Below are 20,629 nucleotides of genomic sequence, written 5' to 3'. Positions count from 1 at the left end.
TACGTTATCTGTTGTAGTAGTCTCTGTAAATGGTACTCTTAGAAATCAGGGAAACAAATAACCAATTGAAAAATGGAGTACAGATCTAAACAGAGAATCTTCAAAAGAGGAAACTCAAATGCCTGAGAAACACTTAAAGAAATGTTCAGTATCCTTAGACATCAGAGAAATGCAAATCAAAGCTACTTTGAGATTTCATCTAACACCCATAAGAATGACTAAGATCAATAAAATGAATGACAGTTCATGCTGGTGAGAATGTGGAGTAAGAGAAACACTCATCTATTGCTGTCGGGAGTGCTACTTGTACAGCTACTGTGGATATCAATGTGGTAATTTCTCAAGAAGATGGGACTTGATCTACTTCGGGATTTAACTGTACTAGTCTTGGAGATATACCCAAAGAATGCTTCATACTACCACAGAGACACTTGCTCAATCATGTTCATTGCTTCTCTATTCACAATAGCCAGAAACTGAAAACAACCTAGATGTCTCTCAAGAGAAGACTGGGTAAAGAAATGCAGTCAGTATATTTACACAATGGCATATTACTCAGTCATTAAAAACTTGAAATAATAAAAACTGAATGTAAATGGATGGAACTAGAAAAAATATTCTGAGTGAGGTATCCCGGGTCCAAATATGATATATATTTGCTTATACATGAATGTTAGCTATTAAGTCAATGATAACCAAACTACAAACCATACAACTACTGTGATAGATATAAAGTAAGGGACTAGGGGTGATTGATAGACTTCACTAGTAAGTGTGGATAAAATAGCTAATTATGGATGTACAGGGCAGTCAGAATGAAAAGATCAAGTCGGGTGGTGGAGGGACAGGTGGACAAAGGAGAGAATACACGAAGTGACAGCTAAAATGAAGGGCCATTTGAGGGATAGTATGGAAACCTAATACAGTAGAAGGTTCCTAACATATGTATGTATATAAAGGTAATGTAAAGGTAATTGCCAAATAGTGGGGAAGATAGAGACCCAACTGGCCATCTCTTATCAACAAATGATGCTCCTAGAATCAGGAATGGGTTGCATCTAATTGAATTGTTGGCAAAAGGGGTCCCATGGAAATCCCCCAAACAAGTGAAGCTTTTTATCAAGATTATAGGTTGCTTTCCTCAAACTGATAACAAACCCTATTGCTGAAGACAACACCTACACAGCTCACTGAACATGGAGAAGTAAATTTGGTTCCTACAATGAGGCTTCACCCCTACATTCTAGTGTTTTTGGTACAGAAAGGTATTCTGCATGTTACAAAGGAGTAACATAAACACCAACCCAACTACTAACATTTTGATTTACAATGGTGTCCTGCTTGCAAGATATGCCAGCATAATGGTGGCATAAATCTTTTGGGATTAATCAACCAATAAATGAGTTAACTTGAGGTTCTCTTCACAAGATGAAACCCATACCCAATGCTGCTCAGATGACCAAAAACCTGAGATCAGGATAAAACCAAACACTACTGCTCTACTAAAAGAATGACTTCTAGAAACATTCTGCTGTACTAATAAATCAATGCTTTTGCCAGTCTTCATCAAATAAGCTCCCTCCTGTGGCAGATGGAAGTAAATACACAGACTCACAGCCAGACAATATGCACAGAGTGAGAGACCTTGGAACGCTCAGCCCTAAATGGGATGTCTCCATCAAATTCCTCTCCTCAGGGATCAGGGAACCCTGAATAAAAAGATGAGAAAGGTTTCTAAGAGCCAGAGGGGATGGAGGACACCAAACTAAAGCCTTGCACATCGATAGGATCAATGCAAATAGTCACTCACAGAGACTCATGGGTACCATTCACAGAGTCTGCAGGAGTCTGCACCAGATGAGGTCCTAGAATTGAAAGAAGTGAACATATGCCTTTATCCCTAACCCAGGGAATTTGCAATTTAAATTTAGTTTTCTCCAAGGAGTCTCACTGGGGAAACAAACTACTCCTTTTTAAAATTTTTATTTATTTTTTTAGATTTTATTTTACAATTCATGGCATCCCACCATAGAGAATGGGCTCCAACAAGCTAGCTCATGTACCAGGGATAGATCCTGGTCCTACTGCCAGGGGCCCCTCAGATAGTCCAAGCTTCACCACTGTTTCCCACATATGGAAGGTCTAGTTCGGTCCCACGGAGACTCCACAGCTAGAGTTCCTGAGTTTCCAAGAGCTTGATTCAGTTGTCTCTAAAGATTTCTCCATCATGATCTTGACCTCCCTGGGTCATATATTCTCTCCCCCTTCCTTTTATTGACTTCCGGTAGCTTGGCCTAGTGCTTGGTCTTGGAACTTTGCATTTGGTTCCATCAGTTACTGGATGAAGGCTCTGTGATGATACTTGGGGTATTCACCAATCTGATTACAGAGGAAAATCAGTTCAGGCACCCTCTCCACTATTGCTAGGAGTCTTAGCTGGAGTCATCCTGTGGATTCTTGGGAATTTCCCTAGCACCAGGTCTCTCTCTATCAAGATCTCTCTTGCATTGCTCTCCTACTCTGTCCCTCTCCCCCCTTGACAACCCTGTTTCTCATGCTCTCATCTTCCATCTCCTTTCCTTTATCACCTCCCCACCCCCAGTTTACCAAAGAGATCTCATCTAACTCCCCTTCTCAGGGCTATCCATGTGTCTCTCTTAGGTTCTTCTTTGTCACCTAGCTTCTCTGCAGCTGTGGACTGCACTCTGGTTATCCTTGTTTTATGTCTAATATCCAGTTATGAGTGAGTATACATCATGGTGTTTTGGTTTTTTTTCTGGTCTGGTTATTTCACTCAGGGTGCTTTTATCTAGTTTCATCCATTTACCTGCAAACTTTGTGATGTCATTGTTTTGTTTTGTTTTGTTTTGTTTACCACTGAGTAGTACTCTATTGTGCAAATGTACCACATTTTTTTTTATCCATTCTTTGGTTGGGGGGGCATCTAGGTTGTTTCCAGGTTCTGGTATTATAAATAAGGATGATATGGAAGTTGTTGAGAAAGTGTCCTTGTGGTATGACTGAGTATCCTTTGGGTATATGCCCAAGAGTGGTATTTCTGGGTCTTGAGGTAGATTGATTTCCAATTTTCTGAGAAACTGCCATACTGATTTCTTTTTTTTTGCTTTTTTTTTTCAAAGTTTATTAAATTATGAAAGTTTTCATTTCTGCCCCTCCTCCCAACACCCTCCCACTCTCCCCTCCCCCCTCCTCCCTCTTCATCCCTAAGAGCAGTCAGGGCTTTCAGCCCTGTGGGAAGTTCAAGTTCCTCCCCACTCCTTCCAGGTCCCTGAAGGTGAGTATCCGAACAGACTGGATCCCAAAAATCCAGTATATGCAGAGGAAACAAGTCCCAGTGTCATTGTCAGTGACTTTTCAGAAAGGCTCCGGACCAGCCACATTCAGAAAATCTGGTTGGATCACATGCTTGTTCAGTCCCAGTCCAACTGGCCTTGGTGAACTCTCATTAGATCAGTCCCCTTGTATCAGTGGGCGATTGCACTCCTCGTGGTCCTGAGTTTTTTTCATGTTCTTTCTTTTTCTGCCCCTCATTTGGACCATGGGGGGCTCAGTCCGGTGCTCCAATGTGGGTCTCCATCTGTATCGCCATCCATCGTCAGATGAAGGATCTGTGGTGATAAGCAAAATCTTCATCAGTATGGTTATAGGCCAAGGCCGGTTCAGGCACCCTCTCCTCTGTCTAGAGAACAGTCTGGGGATCTCTCCTTGGACCTGGGATCCCATTTATAATCAAGTCTCTTGTAAACCCTAAAATGACTCCCTTAGTTGAGATATATTCTTCCCTGATCTCATATCCATCCTTCCTCCCTCCCCCCATCCCAGTCCACCTAGCTTTCCCCATTCCTCCCCTACTCCCTTCTCTCTAACCCTCTCCCCTTCCAACAACCCTCCCACCCCGCCATGCACCCGAGGTTACCTGGGACTCTTGTCTATTTCCAATCTCCAGGCAGATAGCTACATGATTTTCTTCTTTTTTTTTTTTTTTTAGTAAATTTTATTAAATTATAAAAGTTTCCATTTCCGCCCCCCCTCCCAACACCCTCCCACTCCCTCCCTCCTTCCCCTCCGTCCCCCAGGGCAGTCAGGGTTTCCTGCCCTGTGGGAAGCTCCAGCTCCCTCCCCCTCCCTCCAGGTCCAGGAAGGCGAGCGTCCAAACAGACTGGATCCCCAAAATCCAGCATATGCAGAGGAAACAGGTTCCAGTGTCATAGTCAATGGCTCTTCAGAAAGACCCCGGGCCAGCCACAGTCAGAGAATCCGGCCAAATTCCGAGAATCTGGCTAGATCACGTCCTCGTTCAGTCCCAGTCCGGCTGGCCCTGGTAAACTCTCATCAGATCCGTTCCCTTGTATCAGTGGGTGATAGCATCCCTCGCAGTACTGATTTCGTTTTTCATGTTCCTCCTCCTTCCGCTCCCCCTCCGGACCTCGGGGGGCTCAATCCGGTGCTCCAATGTGGGCCTCCGACTGCATAGCCGTCCTTCGCCAGACGAAGGATCTATGGTGATAAGCAAAATATACATCAGTATGGTCATGGGCCACGGCCGATTCAGGCACCCTCTCCTCTGTCCAGAGAGCAATCAGGGGGATTTCTCCTTGGACCTGGGATCCCATATATAATCAAGTCTCCTGTAAACCCTAAAATGGCTCCCTTAGTTGAAATATATTGTTCCCTGATCCCATATTCATCCTACCTCCCTCCCCCCCCATCCCCGGCCACCAAGCTTTCCCCGTTCCTCCCCTACTCCCTTCTCTCTAGTCCTCTCCCCCTCCATCGACCCTCCCACCCCCCCCCCATGCACCCGAGGTTACCTGGGACTCATGTATATTTCCTACCTCCTGGTGGATAGCTAAATAATCTTCATCAGGTTCATCTTCTTATTTAGCTTCTCTAGGATCACGAATAATAGGCTCAAAGACCTTTAATTATGGTTAGAATCCACTTATGAGTGAATACATACCATATTCCTCTTTTTGGGTCTGGCTTACCTCACTCAGTAAGACGTTTTCTATTTCCATCCATTTGCATGCAAAATTCAAGATGTCATTGTTTTTTACCGCTGAGTAGAACTCTAATGTGTATATGTTCCACACCTTTATTAACCATTCTTCTATTGAGGGGCACCTAGGTTGTTTCCAGGTTCTGGCTATTACAAATAGTGCTGCTATGAACATAGTTGAACAAATGCTTTTGTGGTATGATAGGGCATCTCTTGGGTATATTCCCAAGAGTGGAATTGCTGGGTCCTCCTGAAACTGAGAAGCTTCTGTAAAGCAAAGGACACTGTCAGTAAGACCAAAAGGCTACCTTCCGACTGGGAGAAGATCTTCACAAATCCCTCATCAGACAAAGGTCTGATCTCCAAAATATACAAAGAACTCAAGAAACTAGACACTAAAACTCTAATTAACCCAATTAAAAAATGGGGTACTGAACTGAACAGAGAATTCACAAAAGATGAACTCCGAATGGCCAAAAGGCACTTAAGGTCATGCTCAACCTCCTTAGCCATCAGGGAAATGCAAATCAAAACAACTTTGAGATATCATCTTACACCTGTCAGAATAGCCAAACTCAAAAACATCAACGATAGCCTATGCTGGAGAGGATGTGGAATGAGGGGAACACTCATCCATTGTTGGTGGGAATGCAAACTCGTGCAGCCACTGTGGAAATCAGTGTGGCGGTTTCTCAGGAAACTGGGTGCCATACTGATTTCTAAAGTGATTGTGCAAGTTTGCACTCCCAGCAGCAGTGGAGGAGTGTTCCTCTAACTCCACATCCTCTCCAACATAAGCTGCCCTCAGTATTTTTTTATCTTAGCCGTCTTATCAGGGATAAGATGGTATCGCAGAGTAAATTTGATTTGCATTTCCCTGATGATTAAGGATGTTGAGCACTTTCTTAAATGTCTTTTGGCCATTTGAGATTTTTTTGTTGTTGAGAATTCTATGTTTAGCTCTGTACCCCATTTTTAAACTGGACTGTTTTGTATTTTGATGTCTAATTTCTTGAGTTCTTTATAGATTTTGGAGATCTTGAGTTCTTTATAGATCTTTTGTCAGATGTAGGGCTGGTGAAGATCTTTTCCCATCCTGTAGACCGTCCTTTTGTCTTATTTACTGTGTCCTTTGTTTTACAGAAGTTTTTCAGGTTTAGGAGGTCCCATTTATTGATTGTGTCTGTGCTACTGGTGTTATATTTAGGAAGTGGTCTCTTGTGCCAATGCATTTAACGCTACTTCCCACTTTCTATTCTACCATGGTAAGTGTAACTGGATTTATGATTGTGGGAGCCAGCCATGATAAGCTAAGTATGGGCAGGTCACCCAAAGAAAGTTCTTTACTTCCAACCATTATCACCTGCCAGAGTAGAACTCAGCCATCGATAAATTTTATAAAAGGACTGAGTCTCAGTAGTTTACCCTGAAGCAATATCTGGCTGCAGAAAGAACCACAAACTGAGATTATTTGAACAACACCCAAGAACAAATCATCCAAAGGAAATGCCTAACCTTCCAACCGATGTAGATAGGACCACCTGCCAGAACACACTCACCAGGACACCCCTAGACAAATGTCAACCAGTCAGGGGTCCTAAACCTCAGAAACCCCTTACCCCCACCTTTACTACTATAAAAACTCAATTCTAACTGAGCTCAGGGCTCTCCATTTATTTCAATACATTGGACATGCAGAGAGACCGAGTTTGTAAACTTGCTTAAAATAAAGGCTCTTTGCCGTTACATACGTGACTCAGTCTCCTTGTTGTCTTTTGCGGGGACTTTGCAGATTTGAGCATAACAATGATGAGGTCTTTGATTCATTTGAATTTGAGTTTTGTGTATGTGGATAAATATAGATCTTTTTGCATTCTTCTACATGTTGACATCCAGTTATGCCAACACCATTTGTTAAAGATGCTTTCTTTTTTTCCACTGTACCGTTTTGGCTTCTTTGTCAAAAATCAGGTGTGTGGATTAATGTCAGGGTCTTTGATTCAATTCCATTGGTCCACGTTTCTCTTTTTATGCAGATATCAAACTGTTCTAAATAATATACCTCTATAGAAGAGTTTGAAGTCGGGGATGGTGATACCTTCAGAAGTTCCTTTGTTGTACGGGATTGTTTTAGCTATTCTAGGTGTTTTGTTTTTCCATATGAAGTTGAGTATTGTTTTTTCAAGGTTTGTGAAGAACTGTGTTGGGATTTTGATAGAGATTGCTAGGTTGCTTTTGGCAAGATTGCCAATTTTATTATGTTGATCCTACCTATCCAGGAGCATGGGAGATCTTTTTGTTTTCTGATATCTTCCTCAATTTTTTTCTTTAGAGACTTAAAGTTCTTGTCATACAAGTTTTTCACTTGTTCAATTAGAGTTACCCCAACTTATTTTAAATAATTTGCTACAGCACTGTGGCAATTAAAGCATTAGCTTGTTTATATTCCCTATTTGTCTACAAAGACAAATACTGTGTGAGATGCTAATATTCTGGTTTTTGTGACCTCAACAACCCACAGTTGATTATAATAATAAAAAGTCTAGGTATTACTTCCTTAGCTGTGTCTGTTTTAATTATTAGTAGACTGAATTTTATATACTAACTTTTCTGTTATTTGCCCCAGATGTGGAAGATGTGAATCTAGTCTGATTTCTTCTAAGTTTAAGTAACCCAGTCATTATCTAAGAACCTTTCCATATCTAGAAGCTGACAGAGCTAACTTAACAATTCTCATAGATCAAAAAAGTTTATTATTGTGACTGATATTTCATTTGACTTGTAAAGAACACAGTGACCTAAAAGTATATTGAAGGGAACATATTTCATAACTGAGCAATGATAAGACATCATTTGTAGATTTGTACACACACAGCTGTTGTCTTCTGCAAGCAAGGCTTTGTGAGGAGCAGATGCTATTTCTGGAGGAAATTTGGGACTCCTTGGACCTTTTCACCAAAGGCCATTAATTTATCCTCAGAGATTGTGGGTCCTCGGAGTCAATGAACTATCCACAAAGGTAACTAACTATCCAACACTGTGCTACCTGTCTTCATCTTTGATGGCCCAGATGACTGCCATTTGTTCTTTGTTAAACTGTCTAAAAGTTTTACACTTTAATGCATATGTCTGAGTCCTTCCATGAATGAGTGTGCACACTAAGTGCATGCAGTCCCTGTAGAGACCAGGAGAGAGCATTAGATCCTCTGGAACTGGAGTTATAGCAACTGTGAATTATCGTGTAGATGCTGGAACAGAATCCTGGTCCTCTGCAAGAGCTGGAAGGACTCTTAACCACTAAACCATCTCTCCAGACACTCAAAAGAAAAAATTTCAGTGATGACTTACACTTAAAAAAATAACAAAAACTTAGAGATTTACACTTAATGCCAGAGGAGGCTATTACTAAAGGTCAGAAACATCCCTGAACTTCATTACACATTTATTATACAAATTTCACTGGTTTTGCCAATGTCGCTTGTAATTACTACCCATGGTCTAAGGTCAAGAATAAGACAAGGGTGGCCACACTTATTACATCTGTTCTATGTAGTACTAGAGTCCTAGCCAGGACTGTGAGGCAAGAGACACAAACAAAAGACAACTGAATTGGAACGAGGAAGTACAGTTGTCTCTTTTGCAGATAATGTGATTTCATGCATAAGAAACTCTAAAAATTTCCAACAAACTGTGAGAACTGGTAAACAAATTCAGCAAATTCTCATAATATAAAACCAATATACAGTATCAATAGCATTGTTAGACATTAATAGTAGATTGTCCTAAGAAATCAAAAGCCAAACCCTATTTCTAAAAATATAAAAAGGAATAAGATATTTAGGGATAAATTCAACATAGAATGTGAAATATACCTAAGATGAAGACATTAATAGAAATTTTAGGTACTACAAATAAATAGAAAGATATTTTGTATCTTGAATTTTAAGGATTTTATAAATATCATTAAATGTCCCATATTATACAAAGTGATTACAGATACAAAGTCATCTCCATCTAGACTCCAGTGACATTTTTTCATAGCAATAGAAAAAGTTCTAAGTCATTAGTGTATATTTTAAAAACCTGATAAATTGTTCTAATATTAATAAAAAAAACTCAGGAGTCAGAAATTGAGATTAAAACCCTGATAAATACAAGGAATAGGGAGGGATGATCAGGTGACCCTTGTTAGAATTCATTATGCTGGCCAGACCTGTCATCTGGCAGAATGTACCCAGGTTGTACCCTGGTCAGTCCAGGGTCCTAGTCTACACACGGGTGCAAGTGTCCCTTTAAGAGAGAAGCTCCATTTTACATTTGGTGTCATGACCACCAAGCTCTCTCCATGTCCCTCTTGCCCACAAGAAGGCGGCCCAAGATCTTGGACTCAGACTGATGACCCACTTCCCAATTACCCATCTGCTGGGGTACCCTGCACAATACTGGCTACACTTGGTGAGTTCCCCTCCACTCAGCCATCGCCTTCAGTGCTACAGCTGGTCCATTTTGCTGGCAAACTTCGCGTGAGTGAGGCTTTCGGGCCCAGTGGCCTAGACCACCTGAGCAGTGCCTGCATTTCTTGGACCTACAGGTCCTTTCAGGATTATTTTGTCCTTCCAGCTTCATGCCTTTTTGGACTTCATGTCCTATGGGCTTATCACCCGGGCCCTTGTTCTTTCAGTTGATGAGTCAAAGAGCCTGAGCCAGTCACTATCTTTCGGCCTCACCTGTGGGAAACCGGCTGACAAAACCATACACATCTCTCATTTCTGCCAGCCAGAGGTTAAATGGGAAGAGTTACAGCACCAGAGCAGGCATCATCTTGGCTAAGGACAGCTCAGATGTCTTAACCACCTACTTTGCTAAGGACAACCGCGGGACTGCCACCATTCTGTTTGAGGTTTAGACAGGGAGAAGCCACGACTGGTGAGGTTTCTCCCCTAGCCAAACAGCACAGGCAGCCGCCCATCTCCACCACCAGAGCAGTTACATCATCACCTTGTCACCAGATGCTTGTCACCATTAGCTATGCTTTTAAACTTACCCTCACTCTGACTCTGTTGTATGTGGTGTGTTTGCATGATGGCACGTGTTGGCAGGGCCCACCAGAGCATCCGTTTTATGCAGGGACCCTACCTACAGTGGATCTGTTCCCTTCCACCTGTGACAAATCTGCTTTCTCATTCACTAGGGGCTGTGATCCTCTATTTTCTTTTTCTTTCTCTCTCTCTAAACTTTGTGTGAATGTAAGCTAGCTTTAACCCTGCATGTGTGAATGTATGTGTGTATGCAATTTAAATTCAACTGCATGTACTTGTACATGCACTTACTGTTTAAAAATGCTTTAAGCAGTCCTAATGAGTTCTGTTCATTATATTTACTTCCAGACTAAGGAAGCAATAAGTCTCAAATACTTTAAATCGGCACATAGTTTTAAATTTAGGGTTAATGAGATCTATTTCAGATTAACAAAAGCTAACCTAGAGATCTCCTGTAAGCCGTTCTTCACTATTGTCGGTTTTTACTGTTAAGTTTCTATTGCAAAAACTTTTTCTTCTTTGTCCTTCACAAGTATAAATCTCACTTGTTAAGTTAAAACCTGTTACAGTCAAGCTGGAGGACTCTGGGTAAAACATTCCTCCACAGCCTCTCAGCTCCAACTCTTCAGGCAGATCCTGCACTCATGTCATTATAGTCATAACTCATATATACCCAAATATATACCCAACAGATAGCCCTTAAATGCTCAGGGATCCGGGGAATAAATATGGCATTTAAATGTTTCATTAAAAAGGCATTTTGTAACATAAAAACAGGTTAGTTTCTGGCACCACCCCATTCCCTCCAAAGAAGATGGATGGAAACAGAAGAAAGTCTTTCCATAACTTGCTTCAAGTGAAAGCACTAGCCACTCAGAAAAACTGCCTTTCACCTCAACTAGTGCAAACCTTTTCAGACCATGGACAAGACCCTGAAGAACTGACTGCCTCATTGACCAGGGCAAGGTAGACTAGTATTCCTACAAGCTCCTGATCCACAGGATCTTCTGAAACCTGTCGGGTCCTGTGCTGCCAGCCGTTAAATGGATGTTGCCCTAAGACCTGCCCTCAATGACCATGGAGGACCCCAGGGTGACTGTCTAGGTAGCCAGTCGAATAAGTCTGTCATTTTTAAATCATTAAGTAAGGTAAAATCTATCCTTCTCAAGATCTCTGATGTAGTGTGAGGACTGGTAGCTTTGCCAGCTGCCTTCTCAGTCCTCTGTGTAAAATTCAAGTCACAGGCCTCACCCTCCTAGAGCCAAGGCTAAGTCTAGACACAATTTACCTCATTACCAGGCTTAGATAATAAACAAACTTACAAAACAGATTTCTTCTAAATGTTAAGCTGACGTCATAATGATGGGAGAAAGCATGTGCTTTAAGGTTTATTTATATAAAGATAGGAGAGCTCAAGATGTGAGGATCCAAGAGTGTTTTAGGGTCTAAGGAGGTGTTTAAAGTTATGCAAATGAAAGTCGTTACATACAAGTTATAAAAGTCTGAGGATAAGAAAGTGTTTTAAGGTATATAAATGCGAGTGATCAGATTTCTCTCTCATTATGCTGCTGTTCATAATCTTAACATTAATCAAAAAATTCTGATAAACTATTAATCTAGATTAATCTTGCTCTGGAAGATTACTACCAATACTATACTGCAAGATCAAGCTTTAAATTCTTTTTGGTGATTTCTTAACTATAGAACTCAAAGATATTTTTCATTGTGCAAAATCACCTGTCACAGTCATTTCTAATGTAAATATACTGCCGTTTAAGTTTCAGTGCAGATTTTAAACAGTGGGCATGCTAATATATCTAAAACTTATGTTTTCACAAACTCAAAGAATTCTTGTAAGTTCCAGGGAGCAGACTTGAAGGATTCACCTCAAACAGGTCTGATGCACCCCTCCCTCAATTACCAAACCCCAAGAGCCCAAGCCTCCCCACCTTCCTCTGGTCCTGACACTCCCCCTTAAATACCAGGATCTAAAGAAAAAAAAAATTTCTTAAACTTAACTTTCTCAAATCAATAAAAAACATCCGAAATTTACAGGATTTCTCTATAGCTTTGGAGCCTGTCCTGGAACTAGCTCTTGTAGACCAGGCTGGCCTCTAATTCACAGAGATCTGTTGTGGGACAATGGCCTTTTATCCTGTCACTTGTATTATTTTAATAAAATGCTGATTGGCCAGTTAATAAGTTGGTTAATATAAGTTATAAGAGTCAATAAGCCTAAGCTAACATGCCAACAGTTTACTATTAATGTAGACCTCTGTGTGTTTCTTTGGGAATAAATGGCTGTGGTACCAGGCAGGACAGAAACTTCTGCCAACAGAGATCTCCTCCTTCTGCCTCCCAAGTGCTAGGATCAAAGGTGTGCATCATCACTGCCCGGCCTTATCTTTTTTTTTTTTTTGTACAGGTAATAACTAGCATTGTAGAATGAGTTTAATAATGTTTCTTCCCTTTCTATTTTGTGGAACATTATAAGAAGTACTAATGTTAACTATTTCTGTTTTTATATAAAAGGAGCTGGAGAAATGGCTCAGCTGGTGCCTGAGTTCAAACCTCCAGAAGCCAGGCACTGGGGCATGCATTTGTAACTCTGGCAACAAGAGAGCAAAGACAGGCAGATCTCTGGAGTTCGCCCCTCTAACCAACTGGTGAGCGCCAAGTTGAGTGAGAGACCCTGTCTTAAAATAGAAAATGGAGAGTGACAGAAGCCACCTGACAGGGACTACCCTGACACAAGCGCATGCGCGCGTGCACACACACACACACACACACACACACACAAAGCATGCGCATATGCTTACCCCTGAGCTTCTCTTTTGTACGGAGACTTAATTACTGCTTCAGTATAATTGCTTGTTTAATTTACTTACATCCTCATAGCTTAATTTGGTAGGTTGTATATATTAGGAATTTATTCATTTCTGCAGATTGTGAAACTTTGGGAAGTAAAACTTTTGAAGTGTTCCTTCTGGACTTCACCGGAGTCTGATGTCAATTCCCCTGCCCTCTCTAATTCTATTAACTTGGCGCTCCTCTCTGTTTCTTTTTATTAGTCTGTTTTGGGAGCTGCCCATTTTGTTTATCATTTCAAAAAACATTTTGTTGCTGTTTTCCAGAACAGGGTCTCTCTACATAGCGCTGGCTGTCCTGCATCTCTTTATGTAGACCAGGTTGGTCTTGAACTCACAGAGGTCTCACTGCTTCTGCCTCTCAAGTGCTGGGGTTAAAGGCATGCACCACTATATCCAACGATAGAAACTATTTATTTTTATTTTTTAAATTGATTTGTTGAGCTCTACATTTTTCTTTGCTTCCCTTCCTTCCTCTCCCCTCCCCTTCTACTCTCTCCCATGGTCCTCATGCTCCCGATTTACTCAAGAGATCTTGTCTTTTTCTACTTCCTATGTAGATTAGATCCATGCATGTCTCTCTTATGGTCTTCATTGTTATCTAGGTTCTCTGGGATTGTCAATTGTAGGCTGGTTTTTCTTCGCTTTATGTCTAAAAGTCACTTATGAGTGAGTACATATGATATTTGTCTTTCTGGGTCTGGGTTACATCACTCAGTATGATGTTTTCTAGATCTATCCATTTGCCTGCAAATTTCAAGATGTCATTATTTTTTTCTGCTGTGTAGTACTCCAATGTGTAAATGTACCACATTTTCTTTATCCATTCTTCAGTCAAGGGGCATTTAGGTTTTTTCCAGGTTATGGCTATGACAAATAATGCTGCTATGAACGTGTTGAGATCATGTCCCTGTGGTATGATTGAGCATCCTTTGGGTATTTACCCAAAAGTGGTATTTCTGGGTCTTGAGGTAGGTTGTTTCCTAATTTCCTGAGGAATCACCATGCTGATATTCAACACGGCTGCATCAGTTTGCACTCCGCAACAATGGAGGAGTATTCCTGGTGTAGAAAGTCCTTTGGTTTATGTGTTGCTTTTATTGGTTAATGAATAAATCTGTTTCAGCCAGTGGCTTAGCAGAATAGGGAAAGGTGGGACTTCCAAGAAGAGAGAGGACGGGAGAGTAGGTGGAGTCAGGGAGAAGTCATGGAGCTGCCAGCTGGAACCTTGCCAGTAGGTCATGAGTCTCGTGGTAAATATAAAATAATGGAAATGGGTTAATTTAAGATATAAGAGTAAGTCAGAAAGACATTTAAACTATTGGCCAAACAGTATTGCAATTAATACATATTTCTGTGTGTTTATTTTGGGAGTCTGGGCAGGCAGGAAATGAATGAGCAGCCCCCCAAACATGTTGCCTTTTCCCCACATCCTCTCCACATAAGTTGCCATCAGTGTTTTTGTTCTTGGACATTCTTCCAGGTGTAAGATGGAATCTCAGGGTTGTTTAGATTTGCATTTCTCTGATGGCTAAGGATGTTGAACATTTCCTTAAGTGTCTTTCAGCCATTTTAGATTCCTCTGTTAAGAGTTCTATATTTAGGTCTGTACCTCATTTTTTATTGGATTATTTGTTCTTTTGATGATCAATTTCTTGAGTTCTTTGTATATTTTGGAGATCAGCTCTCTGTCTAATGTGAAGTGGTGAAGATCTTTTCCCATTCTGTAGGCTGCCTTTTTATCTTGTTGACCATGACCTTTACTTTACAGAAGCTTCTCAGTTTCAAGAGGTCCCGTTTATTAATTATAGAAACAACTTTTTGATTGCTTCTATGTGTCATTCTTTTAGTTTCTGGTCCATTTTTTATTTTAATCTTTATTTTAATCTTTATTGTGTCTTCTGTCTACTGAATGTGGCTTGGCTTCTTTTTTTCTAGAATGATCAATCATCTTTGGGTTACTTTCCTGAGATAGCTCTAACTTTTCAAAGTAAACATTTATTGCTATAAACATTTCTGTATAATAAACCCATTCTTAACTGTACCCCAGAGGTTCTAGTAAGCTACATTATTATTATTTTCATTTGATTCTAGAGATTTAAATTTTTTTCCCTGATTTCTTCAGTGAGTCACCATTCCAACAATTTTGTGTTGTTCAATCGCTAATTATTTGCATATTTCTTTTAATTCTAATTTTATTCTACTATGATCTGATAAAAATATAAGAAATTATTTTAAATATTTTAACTTTTATTTATTCTTCGTGGATTTCACTTCATCTCTCCATTTTTTCTTCTTATCAGCCTTTGCCCTTGTAACATCCCCCACCCTGCCAAAAATAAGAGAAAATAAACTTTAAAGGAAAAAGAAATCTCATCATGGTAAGATCTCCTGAGTAATTTGGGAGCTTGGGGCAGAGGACAGAGATGGAAAGGGAGGGGGAAGGAGAACATGAGAGAATAGGATGGTCAAGTTAGGGGAGGGACAGAGAGAGGGAGAGCAAGGAAAGAGAAATCTTGATAAAGGAATCTATTGTGGGTTAGGGAGAAACCTGACGCTAGGGAAATTCCCAGGAATCCACAAGGATGACCCCAGCTAAGACTCCAAGCAATAGTGGAGAGGATACCTAAACTGGACTTCCCCGTAACAGATTGATGACTACGTTAACTGTTATCATAGAACCTTCATCCAGCAACTGATGGAAGCAGATGCAGAGATCCACAGCTAAGTACTGGGCTGAGCTCCAGGAGTCCAGTCGAAGAGAGGGAAGTTTGATAATATGAGCAGAGGTATCAAGATCCCGATGAAGGAACCCACGGAGACTACTGATCTGAGCTAGTGGGAGCTCACTGACTCTGGACTGACAGCTGGGGAACCTGTATAGGACTAAACAAATCCCTTTGAATGTGGGTGATGGTTGTGTGTGTGGCTTGGGCAGTTTGTGTGGCCACTGGCAGTGGGACCAGGATTTATTCCTAGTGCGTGAACTGGCTTTTTGGAGACCACTCTCTTTGGAGGGATACCTTGCTCAACCTAGATATGGGTGTGGGGAGTCCTTGGTCTTGCCTCGATTTGATGTGCCAGACTTTGTTGACTTCCCATGGGAGGCCTTACCCTTTTTAAGGAGTGGATGGGGGTGGGGTGAAGGAGGGTGGGGAAGCGGGAGGATGGGAGGGAGGGGGAACTGGGATTGGTATGTGAAATAAAAAAGACTGTTTTTAAATAAAAAAAGTAAATTAATAAAAAGAAAAAAATCTCACCATGGAAGCTGTATAAGTCACTTGGTAGGCCTTTAGTCCATATTTTTTTTTCTGTAGCTTTTAGAGCCTGTCCTGGAACTAGTTCTTGTAGACCAGGCTGGCCTCAAACTCATAGAGATCCACCTGCCTCTGTCTCCCAAGTGCTGGGATTAAAGGCGTACACCACCACCGCCTGGCCCTAGTCCATACATTTTTACTTGCAAGTATTCACTGCAGTGAGTCATTGGTATGGTTCGCTGGCTGCTGCAATGCTATCAACACTGGGTCCTCACTAGAGCTCCTCTTGGATATCCAGCTGTCGCCCTGTGTGGTGGAGGTCCTGCAGCTTTGGGTCTGCTGGGTCCACCCTTTCGCGTGTTCCAGCAGATCACAGATGGGGTGGGTGGAGGAATGAATTGACTCACAGCTCTGGTTCTGGACCTGGCTGGTAGCTGGATTGATCAGCCCCCCAGCTTTTCCTCATTCTCACCAGGGTGAGCTCTCCAGCACTGCCTGGGCTAGCTCTCCCAGTTCAGCAGGCAGCAAGGGGTGGGGCCTCCTGCTCTCATACCCTAGGAGCTCGCTCACCTGCACCCACTCCACAATGGCCAGTTCTACTGTGTTGCCTAGGCAGGTGCAGGACCCACACTCCCTAACGCCGCTGCTGGTGGGAGAAAGAGCCAGCTCTCCCGCTCTCATGCCCCTGAGACCCTCTGACCTGCTGCAGGTGGTGAGAGGTGGCAAAGTGGGGGCTGAACATCTTTCCCTTGCCCATGCCACCACATGGCACACGAGGGAGCACAAGGCCAGTTCTTTCACTCTCATGGCTTAGTCAGTTCACCTTGCACCCACCCCACCAGAGTCTGCGCTATTGCACTTCCCAGGTGAGGTGCAGGGCTCATCCCCGAGTGCCTGCAGCTGGTGAGGGGCAGAGCAAGCTCTCAATTTTAATTTTTGTTTTGGTTTGTTTTGTTTTTGATACAGGGTTTCACTGTGTAGCCCTGGCTATTCTGGAACTTACTTTGTAGACCAGGCTGGCCTCGAACTCACAGAGCTCTGCCTATCTCTGCCTTCCAAGTGCTGGGATTAAAGGCCTGTGCCACCACTGTGCGCATTTCAAGTCTTTTGTATTTAGGCTTGTTTTGTGGTCTATGATGGCATGCATTCATTTATCTATTCATTTATTTGATTTAAAGTGTTTTGCTTGTATGTATATCTGTGTACCATGTATGTGCAGAACCTATGGAGGCCAGAAGAGGGCATCAGATACCCTGGGGGCTGGAGTTACAGGTTATGAGCTGCCATACAGGTGCTGGGAATTGAATTTGGGTCCTTTGTAAGAGCCGACGGTGCTCTCAACTACTGAACCATCTCTTCAGGCTCTATTGGGATATCTGTTTTAGAAATGATTCTTTGACCACTGAGAACAATGTGAATCCGTAGGACAAAGTGTTCTATAGATATAATCAATCCAATTTATTCAAGTCACAGTTTGGTTCTGAAGCTTCTCCGTCGATTTTTAGTTTATGAGAAGCTCTATTGGGCTTTTAGTGTTTGATTTATGAAACTGGTCGCCCCAACATTAAATACATGAATATTTACAACTATTATATCCTCCAGATGAATTTTTCTCTTTACTAATACATAGTGTCCATCTTTATGCTTTATGTTTATGAATAGCTTTTGTTTTAAGTCTACGTTGCGATATATAGGCATAGCTATGGGGCTTGCTGTTTGGCTGCATTAATTAGTGTGTTGATGGCCATCCTTTGACTCAGCATTTGTTGCCAGTAAGGTCTATTTCTTAGAGATAACAGAACTCTCTGACCACTGTATCTACTTTCTATCTTCTTTATGTCTTAAATAGCCTTTCTTACTTCATTCATGTGCATATTTGAATGCCTTATGGAATCACTGATACTTTTATAAAGTAAGACTCTGAAACGTCTTGCTGGCATCTCCACTATCCCATTTAGGGTTCTGCGACTGAAGATGTGTGAGCTCATGGATGTGTTGTAATGGCTTCTCATCTATCTCTTTTGTGTTTCTTGCTGCGTTTGGTCATCTTATATATAAAATAAAATTAAAAGGAAAGTGCATTCATTATTTTTCCTGGTGCTGTGATAACGTACCCTAACCATGTCTATTTAAAAGAGAAAGGTTTTATTTCGGCCACAGTCTGAGGGTATAATCCATCACGGTGGCAGGAGTATGAGGTGGTTGGTCAAACTCCATCTACAGACAGGGAACAGGGAGTGAAAAATGCCATCAGTCAGTACTTGAAGCCAGACTTTAAATGGGCTGCTTTTGAACAGAGTTTGGTGCATATTAACACCGTATGGATTTCAGGTGCTATTTTTCTTCTAGAGTCAGCAAAAGTCTTTTCTCACTTTCATGAGCACCACTCTCACGACTGCGCATGGTATTTTGTACCATTTACACTGTTGCACAGTAAGCAAGACCCAATAAAGCAATAATATCTCGAGTATTTTGAATGCTTCCCTTCATGGCTTTATGCTCTCTGGATGACAGGAAAGATCACTGAATGCTTCACCATGACTCAGATGATGTCGGGGACCAGCCTCAACAAAAATACCACTTGTTAGGGTAGGGGTGTGGGCATCAGAAAAATAAAGAGTACAAAGATGTGAAAAAAAATAATAAAACAGAAACATAGGAAAGTACCAGAAGGGAGTTCAAGTGAATACTGGAATTGCCCGCATTTAATTTCCAATTGCTTAAAATAGCCCTGACCCCAAAAGGTAAGAGTAAGATTAAAAAAAAAACTGCATTAATATGATACAAGGAAATGAACATACCAGTTGAAGGTCGCAGGCTACATTCATAGTCAAACATTCTGTTATTAGAACAAAATAAGTCACACTCACACCCTAGACCAAAACATTCTGTAGGCAAACCACTTTCTGGGTGGAATCCACTGTAATCTCCTTAAGGGAGTAGGAACTTAATTGGATCCTTTGACTTTTATTTGGAGTAGAAACATATCTACTTCTCTATTCCTGAAATACAAGGTCTGGATAGTATTGTCAACACCTATTGACAATAACCTTGAGAGAGCAGAACTCCCTGATCTGAATCTAGGTGTGGGACCTTTGAGGTAGACACAGACAATAACCTTGAAGGAATAGAGGTAAGTTCCAACTCTCTGACCTTTGGTCAAGGTGGAAATGGGCTCACAATTTTTGGGCCTCCACATGATGGTGCCTGTCTTCTTAGACCATGTCATCCTTGGGGTCAGAGACTGTATTTCCCATAGGTGTTGGTGTTACAATAATATCACATGCAATTGAACAAATGTCAGTCTCACATTACACACTTCGAATGCATTACCATTAATCCTCACACAACGGAGCATTATAGTTCTCACTAACCTTATTTTACTGGCGAGGAAGCCAATGTTAACACATGTCAAGAAAGTTTCTGAGCACTGAGACATTTGTAATGAGACATCTAATTTCCTTGGTGGTAACATATTAATGTTATTTGTTAGTTTTATTCCCAACTGTGTAAAACAACTTTAACTGTTCAATAAATGTCTCTGGAATACATTAACAATATACTTTTAAAAACTTGTAGTGTTTAAAATGACATAAAATAAACACTAAAACCTTTGTATGTGACCTAAATATAAATCATCAATCTTTTCATCAAGGAACTGGATAACTGAATCAATGATAAATACATATGAGAACATGAGCATTGTGTGAAAGGGGAAAACTTGCAGTGTGTGTTACGGGGGAGGGGTCTGACTGGTGAAGAGCTGGCTGTCAGATGAGGAACTGCAATAGAGGACACGGGAAAACCCCAAGCAGAGTCATAAACACTATTACAGAATAGTGTTCTGAAGATTCTGACCCCCGCAGTTTGATTTAGTCAGAATGTAGGGAACATAGAAAACTGAGGACTGCAAGATAAATCTTGGGGACCCAATCAGTCAGTGATAATCACCACAATGGAACTCATAGGTCTCCACAGCCACACTTAGCAAACAGTTCTTACATAGGAGACTCTTTATAATTGCCATATTGGGGCTCAGAGATCTCCAAGGCCACACTTGATAAACATTTTTTTCTGTGGAAAACTTCTCTGTGGGTTATAACTGCCACAACGGGGCCCAGAGGTCTCTAGAGTCACACTTTGTGAACAATGATTTTATGCTGCTATTATGGTGTGGGCCACATCCCCAGGGAATGCTAACTCTTCGTGTCATGAGGAGACTTGACAACATTCCAGCTCCTTCCTATTCTCAGTAGGTTAGGGCAAGTGTGGGGTACATAGGGAGGTGGCTTCTACCTTCCAAGTCAAGACTCACAACAATCTCTCTGCTGGGACAGAAGGTCTATGATTGTGATTTCCCAAGGGCACAAAAGAAATCAGGACCAAGAAAGATGTGTTTTCCTCGAACATCTCTAGTTATAGACAGTCCCAACTCAGGCCTCCTAT

The sequence above is a fragment of the Myodes glareolus genome, chromosome 9 (genome assembly GCF_982192425.1).
Source record: "Myodes glareolus chromosome 9, mMyoGla1.1, whole genome shotgun sequence".
In the NCBI taxonomy this organism is placed as follows: domain Eukaryota; kingdom Metazoa; phylum Chordata; class Mammalia; order Rodentia; family Cricetidae; genus Myodes; species Myodes glareolus.
This window is presented reverse-complemented; position numbering follows the sequence as displayed.